Here is a 27,060-nt window from a genome sequence, read left to right as displayed (position 1 = left end):
GCTGGGCTGGTGGAAATAACTGGCCAATACTGCACTCAAAATGGATCCAACTGAGTGGTTTAATTGCGGAAACAGGAGCCCCTCTACCAATACCAATTATTATGAATCAAATATAACAATGGAAATATTCTCGCACTCTGTAACTGACAGAGTTATAAAGAAATATGTCTTGACTCTCACTGTGTTGTATGTACATTGTAGAACAAACTACACTTGTTACAGTATTCCAAACACAGCTTTCATATTATTGTATTTCTAAAGTCCATCACTTGGCTGTTTAACATTTAATATAAATAGAAAAAAAAAGTAAATAAAATGTTAATTGACATAAGCAGTCATACTGTGTTATGGATAATCTTTAAAGCGTGGTTTAAGTGCATTTTATTATATTTAAAAGCATTTAATAAAAATAAACTTATAAACTTACATGATTTACACAAATTGTACATGCTTTTAACCAGTGTGTGTTGCCAGTGATGACTTACGGTACGCATACGTGGTTGCTACTATGGGCCAGATAAGAAAACTTATGGTCGCTCAGAGGGCAATGGAGAGGGCTATGCTCCCTGAGAGATTGAATCAGAAATGAGGAGATACGTAAGAGAACTAAAGTCACCAACATAGCCCAAATGATTGCGAAACTGAAGGGGCAGTGGGTAGGGTACATCGCTCGACGGACAAATGACGTGGGACGGTAAAGTCCTAGATTGGCGACCACGTATCGGAAGACACAGTGTTGGTAGGCCCCCCACAAGATGGACCGACCATCTGGTCAAAATCACCGGAGTATGTTGGATAAGGGTAGCGCAGGACCAATCGTCGTGGAGATCTTTGGGGAGGCCTTTTTCCAACAGTCGACGTCTTCCGGCTGATATACGATGATGTTTTGCACAGGATTCTAGCTAGTTGGGTACTACAGTACTTTTACATTATTATTTACATATTACGAATTGTTTTGAATGGCGTCGTAGCTATAAAGTAACTGGGATAGTTAGACTTAACATCTTATGTCTCATGACTCCTAAGAATTTCGAATGAATCAAGACCGCTCAGCGGTACATTGTAATAGCGAGTACTTGTAGCTTACAAACACGCCTCTGTTCAGCTCATCACTTCGAATAAAAACGGGAAGATGCCCAATACAATACTGGACATTACGGTAAACTACTTAATACCACCCGCATCACGTTGACGTCTGGCACTCCACAACCGTGCGTTTTGAAACAAAATTTCTTGCCTCGCACAGCCACTTTGTGGAATCAATAACCGGATGCTGCTTTCCCGAACCGATACGATTTAGGGACCTTCAAGAAAAGAGCATACTCTGTTAGGGATATCCATGGGCGGTTGCGCCACCACTCCCCATCACATGAGCTTCATGCCCGTTTGCCCCCTCTTATATAAAATAGCAATAGCACTTTAAAAAAAATAACAAATATATTTTCTTTGATAAACGCGAGTGTTACACATTTAAATAAAACACTTTTAAAGGATTAAAACGCGTGTATTTGTATCGGTTTTACATTAGGTGTTTGCGTAAAAGTTACATTTTTATTTTAGTTAACCCGGCGTTTCAAGACCTTTCCAGATCTCGTTTTCAGGGGGACTGCAGATGTAGTGAGCCAATGATAGTATTTGTCATAGTTGTCATTATGAAGTTTAGCGCCATTTATTTCCTCGAAGGTGGTATTTGCTGTACATAGATGGTTTGAAAACGAGATCTGGAAAGGTCTTGAAACGTCGGGTTAACTAAAATAAAAATGTAACTGTTACGCAAACACCTAATGTAAAACCGTTACAATTACACGCGTTTTAATCCTTTAAAAGTGTTTTATTTAAATAACAAATATAATTAAATAAGTAGTGAAAGTATACACCAGCGTGTTGTATATCATAGTGCTAGGAAAAAAAAAGAAGAATGGTGGAAGTTAGGATAGCTACCGTTAATATTAATTAAAATAACTATTACCGCGCCTTTATTGAAAGTTACGAGGTGGCTGGTAAAGTGAGAATGTTATAATAATATTCGCAATAGTTCGCCCTCCCACCACAGAGGGAGGGGTGCAGCACGCGATCTGCCGAGAGTAAAGTGCCACTGGTTTAACTTATCATATTTCTGCATGGACGTTTGATAAGGGCTGTCAAGGGAGTCTGCAAGCTAATTCACTTGTAACTTTTATCAAAAAATAATAAAAAAAAGTGTGTAATGCAACTCACATGTGGTAGAAGTGAAACATTCAAAAATTTTGTGTATAATAATTTTAAGATGTGCATTGTGCATGAACCTCTAAATTGCATATGAAGTCATGGTACATGTTGCTAGGATGACACATGATTTCAACCATGTCTATGAAAGACATTACTATCACCGCTACAATATTTATGTTCTCCTGGTGTCGTAATATGTCATGCGCACGACGTCAGAATATATTAAGGTATACTCGCGTCATATATAAGACAATCTCTTCTTCAACTCTCTCAACTCATTCTCTCGCCTGCTGAAACCCAAACCATTTACCTGTTTTTGTCTATATCTTCTCGCTTTTTCGTTTCAAATCACAACTATATATTCTAAAAAAGTTTCACTTAAATAAGTTATAAAATCAACGTCAAATATAACATATTTGAAAATACTTAATTCTGTTCACAAATATCCCACATAAAAATCATATAACCCATACTATATAAAAATATTCCGACGAATCGAGAATCTCCTACTCATTTGAAGTTAGTTGTTAAATACATTACATATCCGACTTTTTATATATATAATATCAACCATATTACTCATTAAATTCATCTTATAATGAGTGTAATAGGCATACTAATTATTTACTTCATAGTGTGATTTACTGAACTTAATATCATTGCATGTGGCGACGTATCGCCGAGGCGGGCGATGGCTGGTCCATTCGTCGTGCCTGTGAGCGGGCTTCACTTTTCGTGGCTATATAAATGTATCTATAGGTTTATACTTACATCTTCATAATGTTATTTTATTTATTTATTGAATTCCGGTGTGTTCCTAAAAATGAAAAGACGCTTTATTCATTTAGCATGTGACAAGTTGTTCAATTCATTCTATTGATCCAAATTAAAAGCTTTTAGATGGAGTAGATTTATGGGCATGGCTGGATTAGCCCTGGATTTGCCGCATCGGCGTATTTTAATAAAAGGAGGCCCGTGTTTCAAACTGTGTTGAGGATAGAAAAATCATTTATAAGTGATGTTGAAATTATTTTTATATATATTATATACATACAAACTATCTGTTCTACATGAATTGCTGTGATATATTTATTAAAACACAAATTTATTATAATTTTTCTTTTGATATCGAACATCTCCGTAAGAAATCGATATCAAAAACCGACATAAGTATATCAAAGATTGTTGTGGATGATAATAACAGCTTCATAGGAAATTATGAATATTCGTTTATAACTTTGCTTTATCTATTATTATTTAATTTTATACAGTTCTTATTACAAGATAGGTATGCTTTAAAGTTAGATAAATATTGTTTAAGTGTCAGTCTTAGTTCTATTTCATTAATTATTAACATTAAATAAATTTACATAGCAGACGGTAATCACTAGTTGGCTCTGCACAGGGTTTCCTAGTGAGCCATCCAAAGGAATTTAATTTAAACGTGCCTTTTTGTTTCTGTTTTTGAGATTTAGATTGTAAATTTATATTAGGCATGTAGAACAATTTATTTAATTATAATAAATATATACAGACTCATATTTTTACACTCTACAATTCATAAGCCGTGACAGCCCTGCGCATACCAGGCGACAGTATCGGGTGTCGAGCGCACGTCACTACGGACTGGCTCGCAGTAATGAGAAGTGACAGAGTTTGCGCAGCTGTGACCGACGCACAGTAAACAGTGGTTATACACCTTAGTAGTTCAATATAAATAGAAGTTTTTTTTACATCATATGAAATATTTCTGTATAGAGTTCACTAATAAATAGTCTCCCTTTGTCATAGAGAATACTTTCCCAATTGCCACAGCCTGTATTGACATATTTGGCGTCATAAATACAACTGAAAACAAATTTTTAGTTTCTTGCGCCCATTCTTCTCAGGTCTGAGGCAGTCTCTTTCGAATGGGTGGTAGTTTTTGACGTTCAATAAGTGATTTTAAATCGTATTTTGAATAAAAATATTTGAATTTGAATTGATGAAAGATTCGGGACTCGAACCCGCGACCTCTCGCGTTCCGTGCGAGCGATCTTTATAACTGAGCGAACCGTTCGAGTGACGTATCGTCATGAAATCTTGTATGCTTTGTTAAACTCTCAGCTTGTGGCTTCATCTACAGGATCTACTTTACAGTTGATAACCTGCTCAACTCCAATATTTGCATTGTAGGTAATTGACTTGAGATGTCACTCTTTCATATCGAAACAATTTGTTATGTTTTTTAAAGTGATAACCCTCGATTTGTTCCTGTTTCGCCCCGGGTTTTCGTCCCATATTCCTGTTTCGTCCCACGTTGTTTCTTAATCCTGTTTCGTCCCACTTTTTAAAATGTTATTTTAGTACAGCCAGAAAAAAATGTGAATTACAACAATATTCTAGATATATATATAAGAGCGATAGTTTACCCGAGACCAAACGATGGCAGGAAAGGAGTTCAGAAACCTATTACAGGATATTATGTTCTTGCAGATTGCGGCACAGCTATCTTAGTTTGTCTCAAAAGTAGAACGATAAAACCTCACATCTGGGATGAATTACACAAATAAAACTAAAAACAAAATTTTATGAACGATGCGGGACTCGAACCCGCGAACGTATGGTTTACCCAGTAAGGGAAGATACCTTACTTTAAGCCTATCTGTAACTATATATGACCTCTTCTTTTCTTTTTTTCTTAATTCTTATAATTGGCTTATACAATGAAGAGCGGCTCGAATGATGAGTGATCAATACGTCAAACACGTACACACATACAACACACACTCTAAATGATATATAACATAGTTATTGTTGCCATCATTAGTTGCATCACCACCTTTTAATGTTCGACAATAACTTAAAATATGTTGATGTTTGTATTCTTTGGCATTTTATATTGTACAACTCGGAAGGGACTGCCTATGTCACGGGCTACCCTAGTATAGGGATCGAGGGTAATTTTAAGCAAAATTGTATTTTCTTTTTGCAACAATTTTTACTTTATCATTACTATCTTCATCGACTTGAATCTTTGAAGTGGCGTGGGGCCTCTCTTCTTCTGCATTAGTGCTAGTTAGTTCTAAAGGTTAGCACATTATTTGAAAATTCGAGATTCGAACCGTACCAGTTCTCGCATTCCACAGCCACGTGTTGGAACTTTTCCCTCTTCAGCTAATTTGTGGAATCATTTCCCAGCTAATTTGCCTAAAGAAGCCTTACTTCAAAAATTCTCTCCGTGTATTAGTATAGATTAACAATTTTTTTAAATAAGGGACGAGACGAGCAGGACGTTCAGCTGATGGTAATTGATACGCCCTGCCCATAACAATGCAGTGCCGCTCAGGATTCTTAAAAGACCCGAAATTTCTTAGCGACACTACAATTGCGCTCGTTACCTTGAGACATAAGATGTTAAGTCTCATTTGCCCAGTAATTTAACTAGCTACGGCGCCGCTCAGACCGAAACACAGTAATGTTTATACATTACTGCTTCACGGCAGAAATAGGCGCCGTTGTGGCACATCCTCGCTCCTTTGCACAGGATGCCGGCATAATCTAGCCGGCATCCTGTGCAAAGGAGCCTCCCACTGGTTTATATAAATGATGTTAATGTGCCCACGCAATGTGGGCACCTGTCTCTGTAATTGATATATTATTAACACAATGTTATCTTTATACTTAGACGTTATTACAATTAATTATGAATTCCACAATCATGAACTAGTTAGGTATCTCAGGACAAAAACATTGTAGCCGATGGTTGTATGTATTAAAAAAGGTTTAGGAATGTTTTTAATACTCTGACGGCTGGATTATCTAACTGGACTAAAGGCAGTTCCCAATATCCAGTCTTTCTCTTACTTGAGATAATAATCTTAACTATCGATGACTTTTCTGTCCCAATAAACTTATCGTCGGTAACTCATCCGTTGCTGCTTGTCAATGGGAGGACGTATAGCTTACCAGCGATAGAAGTTTGTATGGAAATTGCAATTCACGCGTCCCAATACAAGTCGATAAGAATGACTTATCGGGTATACCCGATAAGTCATGTAGCCGTAACGTAACGTAATATATTACGTTACGTTACGGCTTTCCCAAAATAAGACGCACAAATATCTCTCGTCTAGCCAACTATGGTTCACCAAACAACGAGCTTTCACTGTGTCTTAAAATTTAAAAAAGATATTACTTGTAATCTGTAAACAAACCTATTAGGTTACTGCCTATTAAAACATTTCGACTCAAGCTTACAGAAATTAAATTTGAACCCGCGACCTCTCACGATGCGTGTAAGCGCTTCCACTGCTCCAACCGTTCCATTGACGTCACGTTCATAAATCTTGATATGTCTTGTTCAACTCTCAGGTTGTGGCTCCATCTAGATCCTCTACTGTACAGTTGATAACCTCCTGAACCCCAATATTTGCATATAAGGAAATTGACTTGCGATGTCCCTCTTTCAAATCTAAAGTTACGCCCTGTACTTTTCCCGGGGCGTAAAAAGAATAGGGGAGTCCCAGGCCCATGGGTGTCGTAAGAGGCGACTAAGGGATTTTTAGAAGTGGGAGAGTCACGCTGCCGTCTTTTGACGTCAGCACAATCGGGCCAGACTCGTCCGGGTTAATTACCACACTCGCACAGAATACCGGCGTGAAGTAGCGGCCCAGTGCGGAGCGCTATGTTTCGCATAGGTTAGTGTCGAGGACCGGTGGCCATTGTACTTGCACAGATCCCCTCCGCTGAAATCGTAGTCTTGGGTGATTTCAACGGGCACAATGCCGAATGGCTTGGATCACGTACCACAGACTACGCAGGGCGATCTGTGCATAATTTTGCATTGGCGTTTGGTCTGTCCCAATTGGTTGAGTCGCCAACGCGGCTCCCGGATGTGGATAGCCACATGCCGTCCTTATTGGATCTTCTGCTGACTACACATCCCGATGGTTACCAGGTCTTTGTCGACGCCCCTCTCGGAACGTCCGACAATTGCCTGGTCAGGAGTGTAGTGCCTATCCGACGCCAACGTCGCAGACCACCAGCGACCCGCCGCGTTTGGCACTACAAGTCAGCAGATTGGGATAGGATGCGTTCCTTTTTTGCATCCTACCCTTGGAGCAGGGTTTGTTTCCCTTCGGATGATCCTAGTGCCTGCGCCGTTGCAGTAGCCGATGTGATACTACAGGGTATGGATATTTTTATACCAAACTCTGTAGTACCCATCGGTGACAGATCATAGCCCTGGTTCGATGCGTCAGTTAAAGCAGCATCTGACTGCAAAAAACAGGCGTATCGAGCTTGGGTTTCGGCGCTGGGCACAAAGGATCCGAACTGCATAGTTCTTAAGAGGAAATACAACCGTGCCTCCAGATTTTTTAAGCGGCAAATCACCCGTGCAAAATCAAAACACGTCGTCAAAATCGGCGAGCAGCTTTCCAGTTACCCGACCGGAACACGCAAGTTCTGGTCGTTGTCGAAAGCTGCTCTTGGTAACTTCAGCCAGCCGTCCATGCCACCGTTGCACATGAGGAATGACACCCTGGCCCATACGGCAAAAGAGAAAGCCGATCTCTTGTGCACTCTTTTCGCCTCCAACTCGACTCTTGACGACAACGGAAAAACACCACCATCCCGCAGTGTCAGAGCTCTATGCCTGAAGTACAGTTCAGACAGAAAACTGTTAGGCGAGCTCTGTTTTCGTTGGACGTCAGGAAGTCGAGCGGGCCGGATGGCATTTCTCCAATCGTGCTTAGAACGTGTGCCCCTGAGTTGACGCCGGTGCTAACGCGTTTATTCCGGCACTCTTATTCTAAAGGCGTAGTCCCTGACTCATGGAAGTCAGCCCTTGTCCATCCGATCCAAAAAAAAGGAGACAGTTCGGATCCGGCAAACTACAGGCCTATTGCTATTACCTCCCTGCTCTCCAAAATCATGGAGAGCATAATTAGCCGTCAGCTCTTGGTATACCTAGAGGGTCACCAGTTGATCAACGACCGACAATACTGGTTTCGCCATGGTCGGTCGGCAGGTGATCTTCTGGTATACCTGACACATAGATGGGCTGCGGCTATTGAAAGCAAGGGGGAAGGCCTGGCAGTTAGCCTGGATATAGCGAAGGCCTTTGATCGTGTATGGCACAAGGCGCTCCTCTCCAAACTTCCATCATTTGGGCTTCCCGATAGTGGCTGCAGACTGCAATGCACATCATCCGCTCTGGGGCATGCAAACAACCAACAAAAGGGGTAAGCAACTCACTGAATACCTTTTTTCTACTAACCTTAATATCTTGAATGTAGGTTCAGAACCCACCTTTGTAAATAGAAGGAGCAAAACAATTATAGACATCACCTTAGCAACAGAGGGAGTGTCTGATTATATATCCAATTGGCATGTGTCGAAAGAAGCATCCTGCTCAGACCACAAATGGATACTTTTTAACATGGAGGTAAACATCACTACACCGCCTCCCAAGAGGAAACCCCGCAGAACGAATCTTACTCAGTACAAGTCGCTGATGGAATCGCGTCTAAAGGACGAAACACTCCCAGCCAGGATAATCGGAGTAGACAACATCGAAAACCAAATAGAAAAAATATACGAATTCATGACTGCCAGTTATCATGCTACATGTCCCCTCACCAGCCCTCAATCAGACAGACCAAGACCCCAGACCTGGTGGGGACCTGAATTAGAAAGGCTCAGGAAAAAAGTGAGGAGACATCTGAACCGCGCAATGAACACAGGCGATCAATACGACTGGGACATCTACAAAGAGTGTAAGTCTGAATACAAGAAACGCATCAGATACAGAAGATCAGAAGGCTGGCATAAATTTTGCAGCAGCATCCAATGCCATAACCAGGCCAACAGGGCAAGGAAATTAATCTCTAACCAACCCAGGCAAATCCTTGGATCCCTGCTGAAACCTGACGGTACATTTACCAACTCACCAGAGGAAACAGAGCGAGTCCTGACGGAAACTCACTTTCCAGGATGCAAAATAATGCAGCATATCGAGTGGGTAAATGAAAACATAACCGCTGAGGAAGCTGACTGGCAACAAGCACACAAGTTGGTGACAACCGATAAAATAAAGTGGGCTATAAATTCCTTTCACCCCTTTAAGTCAGCAGGACCTGATGGGATCTTTCCCGCCTTGTTGCAATGGGGAGGAGAAGGTCTCCACAACCGGCTGATCAACATTTTCAGGGCGTGTCTAGCGCATAGATACATCCCTAGGATATGGAGGGAAGTTAAAGTGATCTTCATACCTAAACCAGGTAAAAGTGACTATTCAAACGCTAAATCTTACAGACCCATAAGCCTTACCTCTTTTACCCTAAAGACCCTAGAAAGGTTGTGTGAAAGAGAACTGAGGGAGAATTACCTTAAGAACATACCCCTACACCCCAACCAACACGCATACAGTCAGGGTAAAAGCACCGAATCTGCACTCCACGCTGTAGTGAACGTTATAGAGGGCGCACTTTCGGAAAAAACCTTTTGTCTAGGAACTTTCGTGGACATTGAAGGAGCCTTCGATAAGACAAAATTTACAAAAATAAAAGAAGCATTACACCGCCATGGAGTATGTACAACTCTGTCATCATGGATTGAAAACATGCTCAAACACAGAGTGATTTTACTAAATGAAAGTGAGACACAGAAAGCATTTGTAGCTAAAGGCTGCCCCCAAGGAGGAGTTATCTCACCTCTTTTATGGAACTTGGTAGTAAATGATCTAATTACCACTCTAAACGAAAATCACTACTTTACGGTAGGCTACGCAGACGACCTAACTATATTAATAAGCGGAAAGTTTGCCAGTACTATATGTGAAGTAACAAATGCAGCATTGAAAATCGTGGAAAGATGGTGCATAGATAACGACCTATCAGTCAACCCACATAAAACAGAATTGGTATTGTTCACAAACAAAAGAGTCCTGGGTAACTATAAACTGCCAAAACTGTTTAACACCGAACTCCAACTAAACAGCGAAGTGAAATACTTAGGAGTTATACTTGACAGCAAGTTAAACTGGGCGGCCCACTTGGAAACAAAAATAAATACAGCTACCGTAACCTTCTGGCAATGCCGTAGAATGTTGGGAAAGACATGGGGACTTGCCCCGAACATCGTACTATGGCTCTACACAGCTGTGATACGACCTATGATATGTTACGGCGCAGTTGTATGGTGGCCACGCACCAAGCTGATCACTACTTGTAATAAACTGCAACGATTCCAAAGACTAGCGTGTATGGCTATCACAGGATGTATGCGAACTACACCTACCGCGGCTGTAGAAGCTATGCTGAATCTTCCGGCACTACACCTCTATATAAAACAAGAGGAGGCCTGCGCCGCAGTAAGGTTGAAGACATTAAATCTTTGGAAAACCACTCAATCCCCACACCCAGAGGTTCTAAATGAGGTGATTGAAAAGGAGCCTCTGCTGTTGGCAGTAAGTGATAGATCTCCAAAGGAATACATATTCGATAAGAGATACAAAATACAGCTGCATGAAGAACTGAAAGAGGACCTCAGTATAAAAAACCTCAGGATTTTCACAGATGGCTCAAAGACAAGGTCGGGCACGGGATACGGAGTGTTCTCGGATGACCTAAATATAAGAATAGCTGCATCACTAGGAGCTCATAACACTGTCTTCCAAGCAGAATGTATGGGTATCATAGAAGCAGTCACTGCTACTTTGACTCGAAAGGTAAAAGACTACTCCATCCGCATCCTCTCAGATAGCAAATCAGTACTACAAGCCCTACAAAGCCACACTATCACCTCTAAGCTAATATACAACTGTCACCAATGTCTGAGGGAGTTATGCGAAAATAACAAACAAGTAACTCTTCAATGGATAAAGGGACACAGTAACTCACGAGGGAATGATGCCGCTGATGAATTGGCCAGGAGAGGCTCAGCGATGACAGCAAAAGGACCAGAACCAACTATCCCTCTCCCGCCTAGCTGGCCTACGAAGGTAATACGCCAACACACCAAGGAATTACATAATAAGTACTGGATGAACGTAAGTGGGTGTAGACAAGCAAAAGAAGCTCTACCACAAATAGACCCCAAGCTCTCTCGCAAGCTAGTAAAACTTCCACGACCTAGGTTACGGAAAATAACTCATGTACTAACGGGTCACGGCCCTTTTAACAAGCATCTGTTTAATATAGGTGTCACCGACAGCCCACTGTGCAGAGCCTGCACGGAGGCGGACGAAACGGCCGCACACGTCATTTTGGAGTGTAGGAGTGTGGCCTCATACCGGGCCAAACACCTGGGGTCACCGAGGACTCTCCCCGAGGTCATGGGTGACATCAGAGGTTTGATACATTACCTTGAGGAACTAGGGTGGCAGGATTAGCCGCCCTCCTCACCACGCAAAATAGGCGCGCTGTAGTCGTCGAGTTGCGGATAATAGCCCGTGATAACCTATAACCTATAACCTAACCTTGGGCTTCCCGAGAGCTTGTGCAAGTGGACCTCCAGCTTCCTCACTGGGCGTAGCATACAGGTCGTTGTCGACGGATATTGCTCGAACCCGAAGCCCGTGAATGCTGGAGTGCCCCAAGGCTGTGTGCTGTCTCCCACGCTGTTTCTTCTGCATATCAATGATATGTTGGACACCTCCAACATTCATTGCTATGCAGACGACAGCACTGGTGATGCCATATACACGGGCCATGCAGGTCTCTCTCGGGAAATCGTCGACCAGTGCCGGGAGAAACTTGTGTCTTCTATCGAGTCCTCTCTTGAGAAGGTCGCGGAATGGGGAAAATTGAACCTTGTCCAATTTAACCCCCAGAAGACTCAAGTTTGCGCGTTTACCACTAAAAAACCCCATTTGTCGTATCACCGCTCTTCGACAATACTTCCCTCAAAGCCTCGCCTAGTATCGGAATACTGGGTCTCGAAATCTCGAGCGATTGCCAATTTCGTGGTCATCTGGAAGGCAAAGCCAAATTGGCTTCAAAGAAACTGGGCGTCATTAATAGAGCACGGCAATACTTCAAGCCGGCCCACATACTAGCGCTCTACAAAGCGCAGGTCCGGCCACACATGGAGTATTGCTGTCATCTCTGGTCTGGCACACCCCAGTATCAGCTCGATCCATTTGACCGCGTGCAACGCAGAGCAGCTCGAATTGTCGGGGACCCAGTGCTCTGTGAACGGCTGGATTACTTGGCGTTGCGTAGAGACGTCGCTTCATTGTGTGTCTTCTACCGCATTTATCACGGGGAGTTTTCCGAAGAGCTGTTTAACCTGATTCCTGCCACCCAATTCCACCTTCGCACGACACGCCACAAGTTAGGATATCATCCTCACCATCTGGATGTGTGGCGGTCCTCCACAGTGCGGTTTTCAAGGAGCTTTCTTCCACGTACTACAAAGCTGTGGAATGAGCTTCCTTGTGCGGTGTTTCCGGGACGATACGACATGGGTACCTTCAAAAAAAGCGCGTACACCTTCCTTAAAGGCCGGCAACGCTCCTGTGATTCCTCTGGTGTTGCAAGAGATTGTGGGCGGCGGTGATCACTTAACAACAGGTGACCCGTACGCTCGTTTGTCCTCCTATTCCATAAAAAAAAAAACGTTTACTACGTTTCAAGTCTCGCATCATTCATAAATTTTGTTTACAAATAATTTTGTGTAATTAGTTCCAGAAATGAGGGTTATCACTTTAAGAAAATTACAAATTGTTAAGTTTACAGAGCAACGGAGAGTCGATCTAAGAAATTAATATCTTATATAACAGTTGATTAGACTAAAATAGCATACTAACAACAACATTATTGAATTAATTACTGAGCAGGTAACTGTCAGAAGATGGTATCCCACACCGAGTGGGCGAGATACATCGGCCGCGCACCGCAGACAATGCATTATGATAATCAAAACATACTTTCTTGAACAATCCACCTTCCTACACAAATATTGTTTTAACATTTCTGTTTGTTTATAGCCTATAAAATAATGCAAATCACGCAACACGTATTTTCAATAAATCAAAAATCTACACATACTCCGGCTGATGTCTGGTGACGAACATAAAAGCTTTGATATTTCAAAGGTGTTTCATCGTATTTAGCATTTAACTCTTAAGTAAAATATTAGATTCAAATTTTTTGTAATATCACAATACCGGAATACCCCAGTGTTGGTAGGCCCCCCACAAGAAGGACCGAGGTTCTGGTCAGGATAGCCGGAATTGGTTGAATGAGGACAGCGCAGGACCTATCGTCATGGCGATCTACAGGGGAGGCCTTTGTCCAGTAGTGGGCATCTTCCAGCTGATACGTTGACGATGATACTAATATTTAACTTGATTCTTTGGCTTTGACGAAAGGGGGGTTCACTCTGCATCTTGTCTAAATAATATAAAATCTCTAAGAAAATAAGTGATGTTATGTGGTGTAGATTATATGAAATAAATAAATAAAAAAAAAAATCTACCCCATATATCACGGGAAGTGCTCAGAGGAGTTTGGGTTAGTACTGACACTCGTATTCCACTAACAGACGTCACAATGCGAAAATTACCTGCGTCATGTTGACGACTGTCATTAAAACCGCGCGTTTTGCCAGAAACTTCTTCTTGTTTCGCACAGCTACTTTATAGAATCAATTACCGGCTGCTGTTTTCACAGATCTTCAAACATATAGAATTCTGCCAGCTTAAAGGGTGGTAACGCATCTCTTGACCCCTGGTGTTTCAGATGTCCACGGACGGTTGGCTCACATCATATCATCACGTGTGCCTCTTGCCCGTTTGCCTCCTCTTATAAAAAATTGCGACATGTAAGTAATAGATAATTTATATTGATACAAATTTAAGGAAATTAAGTAGCCCATAATACAATTAAGAAAAGCCAGTAAAGAAATTTTAATCAGAATTATAATACTATTAGCTGACCCGGCAAACGTTGTTTAGCCATATAAAGTATAATTCACGCGATAGTTTTATAAATAATAGCCTATGTGTTATTCTGGTGTGTAAGCTATATTATTATAAAGTTTCATCAAAATCCATTCAGTTGTTTATGCGTTAAAGAAGTTCAAACATACATCCAGACTTACAAACTTTCACATTTATAATATTAATAGGATTGATTATACTATATAAGTATTTTTTTTAAGTCTAGAGACATCATCAGATTATAAGCAAGGATCATTGGTATTTTAACGTTAAAATACAGTTTAAGGCTAGATTGATTTCGATCTATCTTAAGCAGACATGTTGTTCTATGAAAAGTTTTACTTGAAAGTTGAAATTCGCAATTTCTGGTTTAACGGGTGTAGAAGACAAGAAAAACTATGATAGGCAAACGGTCTTACCATTTGTTCTAACGACTCATATAGTTCAGTGGTTAGTGACCTGTACTACTGAGCTTAGGAACTTCTAATTCTGGTATGTGCAATAATAATAATTTAATAATAAAATAATCGAAATAAAAACTATCCTATCGCTCAAGTTGGATCAAATTCAGTGTGCATAATTTGATTAAAATCGGTTCATTTGCTTAGGAAATCATCGCGGACAAACAAAGTGACACGAAATATAATACTATAAAAAATGGCAGTTGTAGAAACTGCCGATAGAAGTAAAAACTTAGAACATTTAGTATTAAAATTTGAAATTTCATTATGTTAATACATAATTAAATTATTAATTTTATCAATTTATTTTTGATAATTATTTTCAATAATATATTAAATAAACATAAACACAATTCCAATACTGCACAGTATATACACATTGAAAATTTCACCTAATCCATTCAATTTCACGTATAAGATAAGAATATCCGGACGACCGAGCCTTGCTCGGATTTTTAAGAATGTACAAAACTTGAACAAAAAAAAAACTAATAGGACATCTGGATTCGAAACGGGGTCTTCTGCTTTCCGGATCACCCAATGTCCCATCTGAGCTATAATAGTCTTGTATATAGTGGCGAAATTTACCTTTGTATTCTAATGTTATTGTAGCTGTTTCTCATTCAAACATGGATAAAACCATTTTTTTTAATTGAAACCTAGCTAGATCGATTTATCACCCCCGAAATCCCCTGCATACTTAATTTTATGAAAATCGTTGGAGCCGTTTCCGAGATTCAGATTATATATATATACAAGAATTGCTCGTTTAAAGATATAAGATATACACAACACTAATGTTGCATAATACGTCAGCTCTATAGCTACAGATTTCACCCTATTTATAAATGTCTAACTATTATATATATTGGTATATATTTTTTAATTATTTATTTATCACGTGCGCCTCTCATGAGCATGTCCGTAAATAATTGTGAAGTTATAATAGACTGTCTTAGCCTGTTATTTTTTTCTGGGTGAAACAGTTTACACACCACTACCAATAATGTTAACAAAATATAAACGAAGCAGAAATACAATTGGCATTCAAACACGCGAGTCTTAGATAGAACATGCGCTGAATAACTTCACACGCCACAGACTCGCCAAGTTTTCGAGTATTTTTCTGCGAAATGTGCCCAATGTTCAGCTGTCAGTGAAATACTCCGTTAGTTAATAGGGTTCCGTAGCGGAGTGGCAAAAAACGGAAGCCTTATGTATTCGTCTTGTGTCTGTCATGATGAACATTACCAGGCAAACATCCACCGAAAATTTGTTTGAACGAGATCTATTAAGTAGTTTTTCTTAATACGTCATAAATAACTTAATTAAAAAAAAATCCACTATTATTAAGACATCGATCAAAGTTACAACGAACTACAAGAACTTTAATACTATGTTACCTGCTGCTACGGAACCCTTCATGGGCTTTTTTAGATAATAATATATATGGTGATAATTTTTCGCTATGAGAATCTAAATTCAAAAAGTCCTCTAATATGCGGAATGTACAAATGATTTAAGTTTTCTTTAGTGTTAATTCTGCCAATATTTGTTTTTAAAACAATTCGACACGTGTTTCGCCTCTACACGAGGCATCCTCAGGACGTGTTGTCTCGCCAAAATCTGGCAAGAGACTGAAACTTTTTTTGAGTCTGTTGCCAGATTATGGATTTCCGCAAAGTAACGCCTAATTCAATAATTTTTTTTTTATCCGGAATGTTGCAAGCATAATAGAAACGTAATGTATGGATCTACATATAAGTGATAGTATTTTTATTAACTTCTTACGTTATTTCTTCTATTTTAATTTCTATCGTTTCTTGCAACTTCTGCGAAGTGGTGGCAAATGGGTAAAATTTGCAAATAATAAAAAAATGGCAGTTGTAGAGACTGTCGATAGAAGCGAAAACTTAGAACCTTTACTATTAAAATTTTAAATTTAATAATATTTAAAAACAATTCAATTATTAATTTCAATTTATTTTTAAAACTTATTTTCAATTATATTAAAAATCAAACAAAAGCACTATTTTAACAATGCACAGTAAAATATACACATTGAACTTTTCACTAAATCCATTCGATTTCACTTATGAGATATACACAATACGTCAGTTGTATAGCTACAGATATACTGCTTTAAGCATTGCAGTGCCATGAACTCACGAGATTTCAATTAGCTATATATTTATTTATCGTGTGCGTCAGTTCTGAGCATGTCTGTAACGCGAACCCATAAGATTTTCTCCTATCAAAAAGTGCAGAGCACGACTAAAGAATTTTTCATTTAAAAAAAATCGGGTCATAATTGCACTAAGACTAAGTACGACAAGTAAAAACAGTAACAGTAGCAAAAGTATTAACTGTAGCGCAACTAACAAACCTTCACCATAAGATAGAGATAGGGATGATTTTACCTGTTCTGTGGTTCCATGTATAAAGATCTTACAGAAAGTGACAAATTGAGTCATTAAACAATAATAAAAACACGATGTAATGTTATTGTGTTACGATCTTGATATAGTTCCCGTCGCAACGACAAACAAACAAGCATTACCGGGATATTTATGTGTTGAATGTATCTTATGTGGGAGCTATAAAGTAGCGTAAAATGTATAAAGGAATTCTTGTTCTGTGTTGAGGTCACAGACTTAGAATATATTAGCATTTAGACGACCTGACAACCCAATGATAATGTGTGACCAATATTGATTTATCAATATGTGCGTTAGTTAGTTTGATATTCAAAGTACTAACTAACTAGACTTGTCGATCAAAGTCATTACAGCTGAAATAGATTCCCTTACCTTTTCTATCTTGCTGTAGATGATAAAGAGCAAGATATACTTAGTCTGGCCATAAATACTGTTACAATTAAAATTAGCAAAATATTACATTTGAATTTGGAATCTGTCATTTTTATATAATTGTACATTGATTTTCTCATTTTGGCGCCAATATATTGCACAATATTTTGCGATATTAAAATGTGGAGTGGGGTGATAAAGAGAACTGAACCAAAGTGGGTATGGATCCAAATGCAACTTTTAAAACTCTCCATACGCTTGGTATTAGTAAAGTGTTTGTGTACCGGGCTACTAATAGGTACAATGAGACCTCCTTTGTTTGTGACAGAAATAGATCTGGCCGTCTACGTAGTGTTCGTACGAAAAATGTGGTCAAAGCAGTAAGGGAAAGAATTCGAAGAAATCCTGTCCGAAAGCAAAAGTTTCATCACGGGAGATGGAGATAGCACCTAGAAACATGAGGCGTATTTAAAAGAAGTCTACGGACTTGAAGCCTATAAGAGACGATTTCTTAACTGATAATTTAAAAAAGAGGGTGGTAAAATTTAAATTTCATTTTTTATTTGTTTCAATATTTAGGTTTACATATATATATATATATATATTAATAGTTATTATGTAGTTGTTCAACTATTTGTAGAGCCATAAAATAGTTATCGATATCCCACACAACAAAACACAATCGGCCTTACAAATAAACTTGGTATAAACTTATACCTGAGAATAAACCAAGAATATGTATAATGGACATTTTGCTTTTGATTGGTTTATTCGGACGTATAAAGTTTCCCGCGTTTATTTGCAAGGCTGCTTGACATTCGGAAAACTTCAAAACTATCATTGTATTGACAGTGCTGTCAGCGATATAGTCAATATTTTGCATATTGTTGGTGCTCAGTTCGTTCTATCTTTTCTTCTTCTTTATACCAAGTATATTTAAAGTTTTATGTTATATGTTTTTATTTGAAATAATAAATTTTGAGTTTGAACCACAGAGCTATTTTAGTAACAGAGCATACAGCTTCGCGCCAACCATCGACAGTAGAAGCTTCACCAACTTTTTTCGATTATAGCATACATAGTCATTGAGGAAGCTGTGGTATTCGCAACTGAAATACCATAATGTTGGTATCGATGTTTAGTAGGGGTTATGCAGTCTCATATGTTTTTTTTTATATTTTTGTTTATGATTTACTTGTTAATTGTGTAACTTGTATAACTGTTCTACTAGGGTTATGTTAAGTAGGGTTTATGCAGTGTTAAAATTATTTATTTTTTATTTTCGTTTTTGACTTACTTGTTAGTTGTATAGCTGTTCTATCTGCTGATGGACAAGATGGGGTTGTCTGAAACAAAGAAAATGTTAATTTAATATTATTTTTGTACCCACACACAAATTATGCTTAAACATTTTTTCATGAAAATAAGGGACAATATAAGCAGGACGTTCAGCTGATGGTAATTGATGCGCCCTGCACTTTATAATGCAGGATTCATGAAAAACCCCGACAATTCTGAATGGCACTACAACTGCGCTCGTCACCTTGGCACATAAGATGTTTAGACTCATTTGTCCAGTAATTTCACTAGCTACGGCGCCCTTCAGAGAGAAACACAGTAATGCTTACACATTACTGCTTCACGGCAGAAATAGGCACCGTTGTGGTACCCATAATCTAGCCGGCATCCTGTGCAAAGGTAAAGCCACCAAAGCCACAAAGGTAAAGTAACCAGTTTACCACTGGTAAAGTGGTAAATTATTACTACAAAAACTTTTGTAAGCGTGTAATTAAAATACAACGCTGGATTGGGACGATATTTATCAAGTCGTGGTGGTCTGAACGATGCAATTACATTCACGATGTTTTTACGACGTCCGCGTCCGGGACAGGCCGACACACGCTTATCTGTTTACAATATTATACGGCGTGGTGTGAATGATGTGCGACGCAATGAAATTATAGAACCGGGTCACACGGGCGAGACAAGAAGATGACGATATGTTTGTCTGTTAATTTGATGACTTCTAAGACACTTATGTTTTATTGAGAAAAAAGTGATCAGATGACCAAAACGTTCATCGATGGTAAGTGTTTCAACCTGCCCATTATTGTAATGGGTGCCACTCACGATTCTTGAAAACACCTAAAATTTATTTATTTAAGATTGACTACAGAAAGTACACGATACAGACATTTACACATCTACTTCCAGGCAATCATACATAAAAAAAAATGTGACGTTTTTTTTCGGTTATATAGTAAAACGAATTAAATGAATCCAAAACATATTTTACACATATAAAAAGATAAAAAATATGTTTTCAAAACAAATTTAAATTAAATTATTTTATAAAATATTGCAAAGCCTACGCTTAAATTCAATTTAAAATTATGATTAATGTCTTAGCCTTCAATCCTTGAAGATAGATAATAGTATGACCGCGAAAGATTTGCTAAAGTTGAGTTGGCGCCAAGCCTCAGTCATTGAAAGTCTGAGAATCTGACCGTCCTCGACCATCCAGCATACAGCGTCGAACGCGGCGGAATAGCCTTGTACACGAATGGTTCTCGGCAAGTTGCGATCTTCATAGTTAGGGTTGCCAGAGTCCCTTATTGCAACATGTCCCTGATTTTTCCCGCTTTTCGACAATTTCCACAAAATATAGAAATATTGTGTGTGTGAATCTAGCCGAGTGACGTGTGGTGGACGTGGGGGACTGGCGGGGGATGCAAGGCCACTCACACATTTTTTTCATCGATGACGGCTCAATGGACAGAAGAACGAAACCGGTTGTCGGCGATAACCCGCTACATGGTCTTTCTTACTCATACGACTGTACGGGGCTGATAGAAGCAAGAACTCTATAAGTGTGAGCTCTGCATCAAAATCGTTCAGCGAAACGCGAATGGAGATGAATAAGTGTGTGTATTCCTCATCCCATAAGAAGATCCAGAGGATGTGAGAACTGGGCGATAGTAAGGAACCCCTCAGCAGCTCGTCTGACAGATCGTCTATATCAGCTGACTCTGCATCTCTTTCTCACACAGCTTTTTTTTATGATAATAAGGGATGAGACGAACAGGACGCTCAGCTAATGGTAATTGATACGCCCCACCCAGTACAATGCAATGCCGCTCAGGATTCTTGAAAAACCCAAAAATTCTGAGCGGCACTACAATTGCGCTCATCACCTTGAGACATAAGACGTTAAGTCTCATTTGCCCAGTAATTTCACTAGCATTAGCTTTATTGATGCATCACACATTAACTACATACTCATTAACATGCAGCTCTAAATATAAACATTTAAGTCGTAAGTAACACGTTTCTATCTTTATCACCACATCTGGTTTGGTTACTGGGGTTCTAATAAAATCTCTACATATATTTATTTTATGCAATAAAAATGACGATCATTGACGCGTGACTGTATCTCATTCTGATCTTATAGAAATATGTGAAGGAATGACGAGATGCCCCAGCTGATTTAGAGACCTCCGCATATAGAGCGGGTCCCAGCATATTTACCACACATGAATGGATCAAATTGGACACCGGTTACGTCTTAGATGTAGACTGACGCTGATTGCTATTCTTCTACGATCGCCTAATGATCGGACCCTTTGTAGAGCTCTGGTGTCTACAAAATTCCTTACAAGTGCGGCAAAAGCTACATCGGGGAAACGGCATGCAACATAAAATCTAGACTTACCGAGCGCATCCGAAGTGAACGCAAAATAGAAAGGAGCACTTCAGCGGTGGCAGAGCGTGCCCTCAACTCTAACACCTCACATTATATTTCGTTTGTAAGTTAAAAGTATTGGTCTACGACAAGAATATTGAAAGTGACCATCGACCTAATTTTAATAGAGAAAAGGGATGGTCTCTGCCACCTACTTGGAAACCCTCTAAGTTAAGCTCATCTCTGAATAATATCCAAAGTTACATAGTGGTCATTTTGTGCATCCGTGAATGCCAATAGTTTATTGTGCTCGTCATAACCTCCATCGCACCCCGTACCTCCCGCTCTGTCAAGCCGCGCACTACGAGCGTAAATCGTAGTGCGAGACGAGTCCTGGCAAGGCTGCGTTCGAGCTCAAACAGTATCCTGAATATGATAGCGGGATATTCAGAGATTCGCCAATACTGCAACGATTCGTTTAAGTTCTTTTCCGATACAAAGTTATTCTATGTTATTATGTATTAAGAATAAATTATATTAAGCAAATCGTAGAAATTGTAATATACTAATATAGTTTTTAAGCCTGTTTCTAACAAAATATGGGCCTCTGCTGCCCCAATAAAGAAATTTATTATTATTTTCCGCGAACTCACTACACTCACCCTGATGAAAGGTCTCCAAATGGTCCGTAACTAGGTACCAACACCGATGAATTGTGAGTAAATCCGATTTAAATAAATAAAGTTAATAATATCTCACGAAAGTTGTAACAATTTCATAAAAAAAACCATTTAAGTAGACGAGGATCTGGGTGTGTGGTTGCTGCGTACCCCAGAAGTCCAGAGAATTTTGTAATGATCGATATTATGGTGCAATATACTTCCCTATCATAATTATTGATAGCTATAGTAAATATTAATGGCTCCCTATGATTTTTGCGCGTATACACGCTTATAACGAGGGTAAACATCACTTCGATTGTAACAGTGCCATTTCTGCAACTATATGTTTCTGATGCTTGGTTTGGTTGTCTTAGTTTAAGGAAATAATTATTCATGTAATCTCGTTTCTATAGAATCTGTTTGAATGTTAATAATTTATAAAATACTTAAACTAAACTGGGACGAAATTAATTGCCGGTTTAAGTCGTTTGGGTTTAATAGGATAAAGTGATTATACCGTGTCTCTGAGACACATGGTCGCATGGGGTAGATATAGATTACTGTCGGATGCCCACTCTCTAAATCCGGGATATTTGAGCAAGGAATTGAATTTCCACAATTTCTCACATATTTTTTACGTATTTACTATGACTTTGTCTGTCTTTTTCAGGAAACGAATTTCAAATAACACGTTATTGGAAAGTGCCTTTTGTTAGTGTGACAACTGGGCTGAAATTTGGATGCAGAAAGGCGGTATGAATATCTACTTGTAACTTAGTTTAGAATTAATATATGGCTAGGTTCCGACCAGCAACAGTTATATACTCGCTAGGTATTCTTTGCTGCTTTGTAATAACATGACAACTTTCGTCGTACGTATATATGGTAATGCATCTAATGTTTTATGTAAGGTGTTGAATCCAATAAACTTAAAGTTGTAGTTTCAGCAAGCCGGACATAATGTAGTAACTGAGCTGTTCTCGTCAAATTTTCAACTCTTCACAATAATGAATATAAATGGCTCGGATATTATCAAACAATTAGAGAGTCGAGGGCCGCGCGACGCGTGCGGACTAGTATCACAAAATGAAACCAAGTTGTAACTAAATGGTAAAAAAATATATGAATGTTATGATAAAATTTTGTTTAATGCTAGACCAAATGAACGTGACATGAATAATTAAAGCTGCTTGAATTTTCGGGGATCCAGTGCTCTGTGAACGGTTAGATCACTTGTTGTTGCGTAGAGACGTCGCTTCATTGTGTGTCTTCTACCGCATTTATCATGAGGAATACTCGAAAGAGCTGATAAACCTAATTCCTGCCGCCCAATTCCACCTTCGCACGACACGCCACCAATTAGAATATAACCCCACCATCTGGACGTACGGCGGTCCTCCATAGTGCGGTTTTTCAAGGAACTTTCTTCCAGATACAAACAACAAACCATGGAATGGGCTTCCTTGTGCAGTGTTTCCGTGACGATACGACACGAGGAGTTCAAAAATAGCGCATACACCTTCCTCTAGAGCCGGCAACGCTGAGCGAGCAGCGGTGATGACTTAACATGAGGTGACCCGTACTCTTTTGCCCTCCTTTTTCATAAAAAAAAATGTTTTAATTTTTCCGCTGATTGTTGTCCGGTTCATACGAGTATACCAAGCTTCTGTTTACATATATTATGCTCAATCCATTTCAAGTACCGTTTCAATATACCAACTTTCGTCAATATCTGTTATATAATAATAATAATAACAATAATAATAATTCCTTTATTTCAGGCTACAAGGTCCATAAAATAAATACCTTATAGTCTAACATACATTAGACATATAACTTAAATCTATGTCACATTTTCGCGGCAATGTGAGGCGCGGGTTCGGTAGCTTCCGGTGGTCGGCGACGTCCGCGCTACTTGCGGAACACGACCCCTTTCGGCCACAGCTGCACGTCCAGGAAGGTTGATATATGTTCTGTCGGGACGCGAACAACAAAAGAGTTGAAGTCAACTGCGTGACGCGTTACCAAATTTTCGACCCCCAACCGGAACCTTGTCTTCTCCACCAAGTACTGAACAATGTCGGAGGCCTTGGTGGTGTGGTGAAAGCGAGCGACGTAGATATACGTCGCTGGGATTACGGGACGCAGGAGCTGGTTCTGTCCTATCGGTGCTGTGCCACATTGGTTATGACTAGGAGGTCTCCTCTTCTTCCGTTCCACCTTAATGAGGCCTAAAGCCTTACTAGTGAAAAGAATTTAAATACTTACGGTGAGTATTTTTACTTGATTTTTTGTTATTATCAAGATAAGTAAACTACTATAACGCGGGAATAAAGTTTTTACCGTAAAATACAATATTTGACCTTTTCTGAACCCGATAAAGCCGGCGGTATATTTTGGCGCTCGCTTTACCGGCTGGCGTAATAGTTTTACCTTCAAATTCGATATTTTTTGGCTGTTTTATGATTCTAAACGCAATCAAAACGATCATTTACGTTAAGATCAAAGTAATTACCAGCCGGGATGATAAAAATATAAGCAAATAAAGTAAAATTTTGAAATCCCAAATGTCGAGTGTTCATGGAGTTTGGGACGCCAAATTTTTATGCAAAATAAAAGAGCTGCAAATAAATAGTTTTGTATGAACAGGTGTATGTTTTTATTTGTTATCCTAATGTTTATAATATAATTATTGTAATTAATAATAAAAAACCCTATGTCATCGCTTTAATTTTTGAGGTATAATCGTTTAAACACAAGTTGTGCTCAAAAACGCACTATCTCTGTGTTCAACCTATGATGTATCTACACTATAGTCAAATACTGCTAAACAAAGCACTTGAATAAATAGCTTCAGTCATCCTAAACATATAAAACATAATATGAGACAGGGTTCCAATAACATCTTGAGTCACAATGAATGAATTTGGGAAACTCGAGCACGCCGCGCGGCACCACAAGTGGCTAGAAAAAATTATGGGCAATTTAGATAACGCGCCGACGGCGGGTCGGGGCAATAGCGCGGCTAGGCTTAAATTTAAAAAACATAAAGACAATGGTTCTGAAAACACTACAATATTGAGACAGTCTTTAAAAAAATCCAGGGAATGTTAACAAACAGTTCAAATTATAATGATATGTGCTAAGCCTTTTTCTTTCTCATTATAACTGTCTCTACTCTTTCTTTAATAAATGTCTTAAACCATCTTAGGTTATATCTAGGTCAAAGCTTCAAGACGTAAAAGCTATTAGACCTACTCTTAAGCATCGAATGTCCTTCTGTGCGCGGCTTTCCTTTGAGGACTATTGATGCTAGAGAGCTGTGATTCGCCCTCGATACATACATTTTCACCACGTAAAGATGTAAAATGTAATGCATAATAAATTAATTCTCCATTAAGTGTAAAAATTCTAATTTGCCCCGAGACTCTACCAGCTATACAGTTCGTGCGTTTAAAAATTCACTGCAATAGATATTTTTGTATTCATTGCTCGACAATCATCCTGAAAGATATTTGTTACATTATTATTACATTAACGGCCGTTTTCAATAACGTATCTCTAGTTACGGATACATTGCTGTCACCGTTTAATGACAAGTTCTTATCTATCCATAGTTATGTCCAATGTGTGTGATAGTCCAATGCTTTATGTCGATAGGTTATTGAAATGTAAGTAAGCGTAAAAGCATAGATTTGTCTACCTCTGGTAAGTTAAACTAAGGATAGATAGTTTTTCAAAACGGCCGTAAATAATATTTTGGAGATATCCGAGGCTGATCCATTTTACGATAGCCTCATTGCTACTTCTTTTATTATTATCATAGTTTTATACTGTATATATTTTTTAGTTTTTTTAATGTGATAACCCTCACTTCTAGGATTAATTACAGAAATTAAATTTTAAAAGAAAATTTATGAACGCCGTGGGATTCGAACCCGCGACCTCTCGCGTTCCGTGCGAGCGCTCTTTCCACTGAGCCAACCGTTCGAGTGACGTATCGTTGACAAATCTTATATGTCTTGTTCAAGTCTCAGGTTGTGGCTTCATCTTGTTGTAATATGTATGGGGGCGTGCATTGGTATTCTAGCAATTCTTTTTTTTTTAATTGAAAATAAGGCACAAGACGAGCAGGACGTTCAGCTGATGCTAATTGATACGCCCTATACGCCCACAATGCAGTACCGCTCAGAAATCTTGAAAAACCCCAAAAATTCTGAATGGCACTACAAGTGCGCTCGTCACCTTGAGATATAAAATGTTAAGTCTCATTTGCCCAGTAATTTCACTAGCTACGGCATCCTTCAGACCGACACAGTAATGCTAACACATTACTGCTTCACGGCTTGCTTTAATTATTTAGGTTCATAACGAGGTAGGCACTGCCTAATTGCCTATTTGATATACACGCCCTTAAGTTTTGTTGGAGCTCCTTAAAAAAAAAAAATATGTATGATAAAGCGAAAAATTCCTAATTGTCTGGAAGTAAGCGAGGTGGCGTGATATGGCAACCCTCGTAACAGGCAGCTTACATTTAACATACGCGGCGAGTTTGTTCCGCGCCATTACTCCGCAATCGCTCACACCTCACAAGCTTCTCATTTAACTCTCACATCTGTATTAATACAATAACATTTACCCCCCCCCACCCTCTCTTTCTCCCACCCGCTGCTCCCTTAGCAGGGTTCCGTCCATTGTTAAGTCTTTTGTGAATGCCACAATGTGACACAATAATTCGATCAACTTCATATTGTTAAGAATAAGTGTAAGGGGGCGGTGAAATTTGAGGACTTAAGATCGTTTAAAACTTTTATCGCTGTCGGTAAATAAAACATGTTCTATATATGAATTGTATTCGTTTCGTATGTTGTATGATTATAACGGCCTTACAAATAAAATTGGCATAAAGTTATACCTTATCATAAACCAAGAATATGCAAAATGTTTACAAATAGACATTTTGCTTACGGTTGGCTTAATCGGACGTATAACGTTTCCCGCGTTTATTTGCAAGGCTGCTTGACATTCGAAAAACTTCAGAATTATTATTGTATTGACAGTGTTGTCAACGAAATTGTAAAAATTTTGCATATTCTTTGTTTATTCTCAGGTATAACTTTATGCCAAGTTTATTTGGAAGTTTACGTTTTTGAGAACGTTAGCAAAGCCTAGATGCTCTTCGTGCACTGAAAGCAGAAACCAAATCAAACTCCACTTTAATCATATAATTATAATAATATTAATACACAAATTATGTTGCCCCAAACTACTGTACTTTACCGGTGGTAGGCTCCTTTATTATACC

At 39.0% G+C, this 27,060-nt stretch overlaps 1 protein-coding gene across 1 annotated transcript in view; it reads right to left on the bottom strand.

Annotated features, from left to right (window-relative positions):
• LOC126976526 (frizzled-2) overlaps window positions 1-27,060 on the bottom strand; it is a 252,429-nt gene that overhangs the window by 159,088 nt on the left and 66,281 nt on the right. The window contains exon 2 of the mRNA XM_050824903.1: window positions 18,706-18,754. The gene's annotated coding sequence lies outside the window, so the exon portion shown is untranslated. The remainder of the gene's footprint in view (window positions 1-18,705; window positions 18,755-27,060) is intronic.

This window comes from Leptidea sinapis, chromosome 41, assembly GCF_905404315.1.
Source record: "Leptidea sinapis chromosome 41, ilLepSina1.1, whole genome shotgun sequence".
In the NCBI taxonomy this organism is placed as follows: Eukaryota; Metazoa; Arthropoda; class Insecta; order Lepidoptera; family Pieridae; genus Leptidea; species Leptidea sinapis.
Note: the sequence above shows the minus strand (reverse complement) of the source record. Positions and strands in the feature narration are given on the sequence as shown.